The sequence below is a fragment of the Pinus tabuliformis genome, chromosome 5_1, assembly GCF_031772625.1.
Source record: "Pinus tabuliformis cultivar Carrire ecotype Pingquan chromosome 5_1, CPIR1, whole genome shotgun sequence".
NCBI classification, from domain to species: domain Eukaryota; kingdom Viridiplantae; phylum Streptophyta; class Pinopsida; order Pinales; family Pinaceae; genus Pinus; species Pinus tabuliformis.
Window position 1 is genome coordinate 190646940 of NC_142305.1, and position 8377 is coordinate 190655316.

An 8377-nucleotide genomic window follows, 5' to 3' on the forward strand; every position below is an offset into this window, starting at 1 on the left:
TCAAGTAAAACTTAACGAATAAACATGCATTTTAAAAACCTCCAAAACTTAAAACAATTCAACTACAACATTCTGAAATAAATAAACCAATTAACACAATAAATCTTTATATTATATTATCTTATAAATTATAAATAAAACCATTTGGCTTGGTATTAGTTTGTCTTTCACCAAAAATTTATGAGCTTATCCATAATTTAACATTAGGAATTCAATTTTTATTATTTTATTATCATTAAAAATTATTTATTTCTAAGGTCATTGGTTGAGGTCTTATTATCGTTTGTTTAGTAACTTCCATTTCTATTAGTTACTATTTTTGTTTTAGTTTTTATTTTCTTTTTAATTAACTTTTTAATTTTTCTTTTTCTATTATTGTTATTTTCATGAATTATAATTATTTCACAATATTTTCAATTTAATGTAACTTATTATTATATTAAAAACATATTTTAATAAAATTAATTATAGAAAATTATATATATTAATTAAAATAAAACACACACATATAGATATATGTATTTTAATACAAACAATATTACATGATCATATTTCTTAATTTTTTGTGATGGCATTCAACAATACAATATTTTATTAGTTGTTTTATTTTTGTGATGAAATCTTTGTCTTTGTTATTTTTTTTTTGTTTCATTAAGCTATATTTAAGCTAAGTGGCATATACTAGCTACTATGTAGCCCTTGTTTCATTCATTTTGAGCATTAGTTTATTCCATTGGGAGGTTGGAATATGACTTTGGATTCTCAAAACTTATGTTGTTTATTGTTTTTTATGCAATAAATATTATTCAATAATATGCTTTTGAAAAAGTAGATGAAGATTTTAGTTGCATTCCCATGGCAACCTTGAGCCATTGTAATTATAATGGTTCACAATTTTAAGGCAAATTCTTGCTATTGCAATGCTTGCATTGACTCTTATTTTGAATGTTTTTGTATGTTATTTCAGCGTGGTAAGTGTTATTGAAACTATAAGTTATGGCAAATAATGTTAACTAATTTTTCGGGATATTGTAAAATATTAGTTTAGAATTAGTTTACAACAATTAGCAAAACTACCAATTGGTCAGTGGTAATCTAGCAACTGTGTCATATTATATAAATACTTGAGGATTTCACTTAATAAACAACTTATTCAATTTTGGAGTTCATTTTTTGGCCTGTATTAGTGGTATCAAAGCGAGAGGGGGGTGAGGTTTGAACTCCATTGGCCTGTTGCTACCGCGTGGAAGACGTGGTTGTAACAAAGTTCGTGCGTGAGTTGACCGTGGTATTGGATCAACTCGATGATGTTTACGATATCACTATTAACGATTTTTTTGCAAACCACCAAAGTGGCCTCGTATTGAATGTGAACCGTTGATTACACGTTGCATTGTTTTCTGCGAAACTATCTACAAGATCACTTGCCTTGTTAAAACATTGGGGATTTTGGTGCCTCCGTGCACCATCAATCTATCCACAAGTCGTTGATTGGATTCGCGTGTTGTCCTCACCGTATGTTGATTGAACTGTCATATGATGTCCCCACCAATGTTGATTGTCGTAGAATTTTTCATGTCACTGTTGATTTGCAACAAATGTCATAGAATTTTTCACGTCTATCAACGGTCGTATAACATTTTTAACGGTTATTTGGCCGTCAATTCATGTCCGGTACAAGATTAACTGACAAAGGTCTTTTTTAACATTGGTTGGATTTTGTTAAATGTTGTGAAAGGCGTGCCAAAGGTTTTTTTTTTTTTTGTCGCAAATATTTTACAGTTCATCCAAAATATTCAAAATCTGTTTGATTTCATTTAAAATGACATCCATAATTTCTTTGGTTGGAGTTGTACTTTATGGGAAAGAAAATTACCCATAATGGATAAGAAAACTCAAGAGTGCATTAATCTTTAATGATTTGTGGCAAGATGTTTGCCAAGGAAAGAAAGACGCATAATATAAAGAAATTGCACAAGGACCTCTAGATGATGACAAACAATGTGTCATCTGGGAAGTCAAGAACAATAAAGCTTATGCTATGATTACAACATCAGTTTCTAAAGAGGTAAGCAGATACATTCATTCCTGTAAGACAACATATGCAACATTAGAAATTTAAGGGAACTCTATGATTCACATTCAGAATTGGAGATTATTCAATTGTTATTGAAGTTATTTAATTTGGAAATGAAGGACAATGATCCAATGAAATTGGCTTCTGAAATAAAGGTTATTTTCCATGATATAGAAGCCACATGTGTTAAAGTAGATTTACAATTGACTGCCTTCATCAAGGCCCTACACCTTGCATACTCTCACTACTTGGAATCTCTCCAAGCTAGTGGACAATTAAAGGAAATTACTTTTGATAAATTAGTGAATAAAATTGCAGAAAGAGAAAAGGATTTTGGGAAGAAAGAGTTTGTTTCTGCTGCTAATACAGAAACCTTGTGCCATGCACAAAAAGAACATAAATCACAAAATGAGTCTTCCAAAGGTGGCAAGAATCCCAGAGGCCGAGGTAGAAGGGATTTTAGAGGCAGGGGGAATAACAATAACAATAATCAGGGTGATAGACATCAAAATGACCAGACACAGAAAAATTTTTAGTCTAAATCAAATATCATATGTTATAGGTGTGGAAAAATTGGTCATAGTTCAGTTAATTGCAGGGTTCCTTGGGAGAAGATTAATAATGACAAGAAAGAGCCAGTTAATGACAAGACAGAGCAATTGTCTTATAATAAAAATAAACCTAATGAATCTGCACATTATATAGTTTCTCACTACAATTTTAATATTGAAAATGTTTTTACCTTGATCGAGGTGCGTGTTGGAGGTTGGAAAGGATGGCGGACTGTTATGACAATTATGAAGATTAATGGTAGGGTACCTTCCACCGCCCCCCACACACTCATGGCGATGGGTGCGGTGGCTTCCCGCATGCATACAAGCAGAGGTGATAGGAAGGGAGGCATGACAAGGATAAGGTGGGAGGTGTTGCAGGTAGGGAAGGATGGGGGAGAGGTTATGGCATGATAGATTATGGAGCTAAGGCAGTGTAGGGCAGTGATAACTACATTGTTGTGAATGTTGGTGGGAGCTAGAGCAAGGAGGAAGAGGTAGCGTCAACAACATGAGTGGAGTGAATTCGGGTATGTTTCTTGGTCCTGCAACCCTCTTGCTATGGAAACATTGTTTGTTTATGGATGGAGGGCTCGAGAGAAGCCTAGGGAGGGGAACCGGGGGATAGCCGGGGAGAATACCGCAAGCTTGGGTTGGTTGCTGTCTGGTTTAGTATTTTGGCTTGGAGAGTCCTGAGTGTCGACCTGGTCAGTGGAGGAGAAGCCTGGCTTGAGAGTAGCAGAGTGAATTCACATGGCTGGTTGGGTGGAGTGGAAGAAGCAATGCAATGGGGAAGGGTAGGCATAAGGGAAAGCCGAGGAGTGGCACAACTTAACTGGGCAGAGGGGAATGGGAAGGCTCAACCATGCTGGGGGACCCTTGACTGGGCAAAGGGGAATGGGGGGGTTCACCTATGCATGGGAACTCTTGCTTGGCTGCGAATGAGATGGGTCAACCAAACTGTGTATGAGTGGCAGCAGGAAGAGAGCAGAGAGCTGCAAGACAGGGCCAAGCGACCGACCTCGTTCCCTGAATGGGTTATTACCCAACCAGTGTCTGTCTCCAAAAGCATTAGGGATAGGCAAAGGAACAAGGTTAAAGGTGGTACTGAAATTCACAACCAGAGGTTAACTCATCGTGCCTTTGAACAGGGTGTGGACAAAGCGGAGATGGCCTAACCGACAAGAGGAAGAGGGCATGGAAGACATGGGAGGGAGCCTACACGGACAAATGGCCCGAGCACCTCAAAATTGAGAAGAGGAAGAAAATCGGTAGAACACCTCATCAGCGAAGCTGCGGCGGCTTATAGGGAGGGAATGGATGCTGGTATCCGTAAGTTGTTGGAAGAATGGGAGGGAGAAATCAAATAGGAAGGCGAGACCGAAGAGGAGATTGAGAACTAGAGGACTGTAATCTCGGATCCCGGGAATACCAGAGGCAGAATAACTCAGTTTAAACAGACCCTTTATCTATATTGGCTTATGAAGAGCCTAATGGGGAAGGCGATGGAGAAAATATCAGTGGGGATGGCGCTGACCATCCAAGATATGCCCAACTATAAAAATATTTGTAGCAAATTCAATTTTAGCTTCACAAGCAGGACATCCGCCTAGACAGAATTCAAAGGCACATCCCTTGCATCATCAAACTAGTTGAGATGCCTGGTGATTCTGCCAAGGACCCAGCTCCGGTCGAGTCAGCTTCAAAAGAGCAGCAAGAATAGCCAGTTAATCTGGGAGATTTTTGTTTTTATGGGTAACATTTACTTTAAAAATGTGCATGCTTCTGATAGATAGACATATAAAGTCCTACCATGAAACTGAAACTTATCTAGCTTGGTTAAAAGAGCTAATACTTTACTGTTTTAGATGGCATATAACGAGGATAGGTGGCCAATAGACTTGGTTTCCCACTAGGCAAGTTGAGGCCACCTATCTCACATAAGTGGTGTAAATTGTTGTTTATAAATAGAAACTGAAGGACCTGCCAAGCTTAACAAAAAAAAATATTGAAAATGTTTTTAATACTTTATTTTCTTTATGGGAGGACAATTGGATTTTAGATTTAGGTGCAACTTGTCACGTGACATTCCAGAAATATATTTTTGAAAGTTTCAGTGATAATTTTGATGGTGTTGTTTATTTTTTTGATAAGTCTGAAGTTAAACCATCAAGAATTGGATCAATTAGATTAAAAATTCCACATTTAGCAGATTATATATTAAAGGATGTTCTTTATATTCCCCAATTTTAGAGGAACTTAATGTCGCTCATTCTTATCATAAAACAAGGACATTCAATACATATTTTTGATGGCATAATTGACATTCGTAGAGCAAGTGATAATTCAATAATTATGATTGGTGTTGAAGAAGGCACACTATTGAAATTAAATAGTAATTAATTTATTACACAGTCTTCTACAAATTCAACTCTGTTAGTGAAACAAAATAATATTTTATCTTCAAGTTTATTATGGCATGTTAGATTTGGTCACATCAACTATAAAAACATTAGAATTATGAAAGAGTAGGGCATTAAAGGTCTTCCCACTATTCCAAGAAAGCTCACACCATGTGATGCTTGCATCTTGGGGAAACACAGTAAACAACCATTTCATAATTCTGTTTCTAGATCTTCTAGAAAATTAGGTCTCATACATTCCAATTTGTGTGGACCTATGCTTGTACCAATTTCAAATGGAAATAAATATATACTCACTTTTATTGATGACTATTCGAGGATGTGTTGGGTTTATCTTTTGAAGGAAAAGTCACAAGTTTTTGATATGTTCAAAACATTTCATGCTATGGTTACAAATGAAAATCAACAAAATATTGGTATCTTAAGGACTGATAATGGAGGTGAATATACTTCAAAAGCTTTTGAACAATATTTAACAAATAATGACATCAAACATCAACTACTATTCCATATAATCCACAACAAAATAGTGTTGTGGAAAGGAAGAATAAGACTTTGCTTAACATGATTAGATCAATGATGTTTTCCAAAAATGTCAAATTAATGTTTTGGGGAGAAGCAGTACTATGTGCAACATATATTAAAACAAATGTCCTTCTTCTGTCCTCAACAACAAATCCCCATATGAAGTTTGGTACAACAGGTTGGCAACAATTCAACATTTTAAAGTTTTTGGATTTACTTGTTATGCACTTATTCCTAAGCATCAAAGAAACAAATTAAATGCCAGAAGTTGAAAGTGTATTTTTCTGGGATATTCAAGTACTTCCAAAGCATATAGATTATATGATGAAGAAAACATAAAATATATTCTTTCCAGAGATGTCATTTTTTTAGAATCTACAAAAGATTTATCTACTATTGATGGACAACTTGATCATTTAAAGAAATTAGCATCCAAGAAATTTTACTTTGAATTTGACAATACAGTTCCACATACTTGGGGGAGAATTCTCATCCTGGATCAATATGTGGGTTTTCCATCTTTAATTCATGAAGATATTTCTGTTGAGGAAAATTTGGAAGATAATATTGTTTCTGCAGAATCAGAAAGTGTTCCTAAAGAACCTGCACTTCAGGATGAGCAACCTTCACAAGCACCCCAACAATCTTTGAGAAGATCCACTCGTATATGCAAATTTCCTAGCAAATATGATGATTATGAGACATGCAGTTCTTCTACAAGTAATGTTTCTCATGATTGTAATTATTCCACAATTAGCGAACCTAGTTGTTTTGAAGAAGCTACTAATTGTGATGAATGGAAGGATGGAATGAAGATAGAATATGATGCCCTTGTTAAAAATGGTACATGGAGGTTGGTAGATCCTCCCACTGGCATCAAACCTATTGGTTGTAAATGGGTCTATAAAGTCAAGTATAAAGGAGATGGTCCATTTGACAAATACAAGGCCATACTTGTAGCTAAAGGCTATGCTCAGAAGGAAGGTGTTGATTATACAAAGACTTTTGCTCCTACAATGAAATAGGGCATAATCATAACTCTGTTTTCTGTTGCAGCACAAAAAGGATAGAAGATACATCATATGGATGTGAAAACAACCTTTTTGAATGGAGTTTTGAAAGAGGATGCCTACATGTTTCAGCCTGAGGGTTTTGTTGTCAAAGGAAAAGAAAATAAGGTATGCAATTGGGTCAAAGCATTATATGGACTAAAACAAGCATCCTGTGCTTGGTATGAAAAGTTAATTGAACACCTCCTTAAGCTGAATTACAATTTTTTTGACCTAGATGATGCAACTTTATTTGTCAAAAAGATTATAAAATTTGTTGTATATTTGGTTGTCTACGTTGTGATTTGATGATTATAGGTAACAATGATAGTTATATAGCGTATGTTAAAAGGGAGCTACAAAAAATCTTTAACATGACAGATTTGGGTTTGTTGCATTATTATTTGGGAATTGAAGTTGCTCAACAACCCAAACACATTTTCATTTCTTAAAAGAGGTATGTCAGATAACTATTAAACAAGTTTGGAATGTAGGATTGCAACCCTGTTTCTACTCTTATGGAGTATAATTTGAAACTTACTTTCGTTGAAGAAAATCTATTTGACGATCCAACAAAGTACAAGCAACTTGTTGGAAGTTTATTTTTTTTAACCACTACTAGACCTGACATTACTTTTGCAGTAGGGATACTTTCCAGGTTCATGCATCAGCCCTATGAAGGTCATTGGAATGCAACAAAAAGAGTGTTGAAATACTTGAAGGGCACTCAATCTTTTGGCATCAAATACTCCAAAGTTGCAGATTTCCATCTCATTGGATATTCAGATTCTGACTTTGATGGTGATAAGGAGAATGGGGTCTCTACTTCTGGTTATTTGATGAATCTGGGATCAACAACCATTAGCTATAGGTCACACAAACAATCTGTCCTTGCTGATTCTACCACCGAAGCGAATATGTGTAACACCTCAAGCCACAAAAGAAATCATTTGGCTTCACAAGATACTTGAAGACTCGCAGGAGAAGCAAAAAGATTCAACTCCTTTATTTGTCGATAATTCTTCTACAATTCAGTTGGTTAAGAATCCAAAGTTTCATGATTGAAGCCAGCACATTAACACGAAGTATCACTTGATTTGACATTATGTAGAGGCAAAAGCTACTCATCTAACACATTGTCCTACTTCAGAGCAGATAACAAAATATATTCACCAAAGAACTAGGATGAGAAAAGTTTGAAAAATTCAAAATGTTACTTGGAATGTTAAATGTCCCTTCAGATTAAAGGGGAAATGTTAACTAATCCTTCGAGATATTGTAAAATATTAGTTTAGAATTAATTTACAACAATTAGCAAAACTACAAGTGAGTTAGCTGTAATATGAGAACGGTCTCAAATTGTATAAATACTTAAAGATTTCACTTAATAAACAACTGATTCAACCATGGAGTTCATTTTTTTGACTTGTGTATGACTTGAAGTAAAAAAAATTGGTGGAACACGTATGTGAATTATAGATGCGACATTCTTAATTTACAAGAGTTACATAAAGTAAATTTAATATTTTATTATTAATTTTATACATAAAAAATCACATACACTAATTTTTATATATATCTTTTTTATTATAAAATTCATCATTATATTTTTTTATTATACAATTTATAATATTCAATGTCTTGACACAACACGACCAACAAAGAGACAAACGAAAAAAAACATTAAAGTTAACTTTTTTTATTAAAACTAAAAAAACCTAGTTAATTAAAATCACTAAAACGAAGCTGACT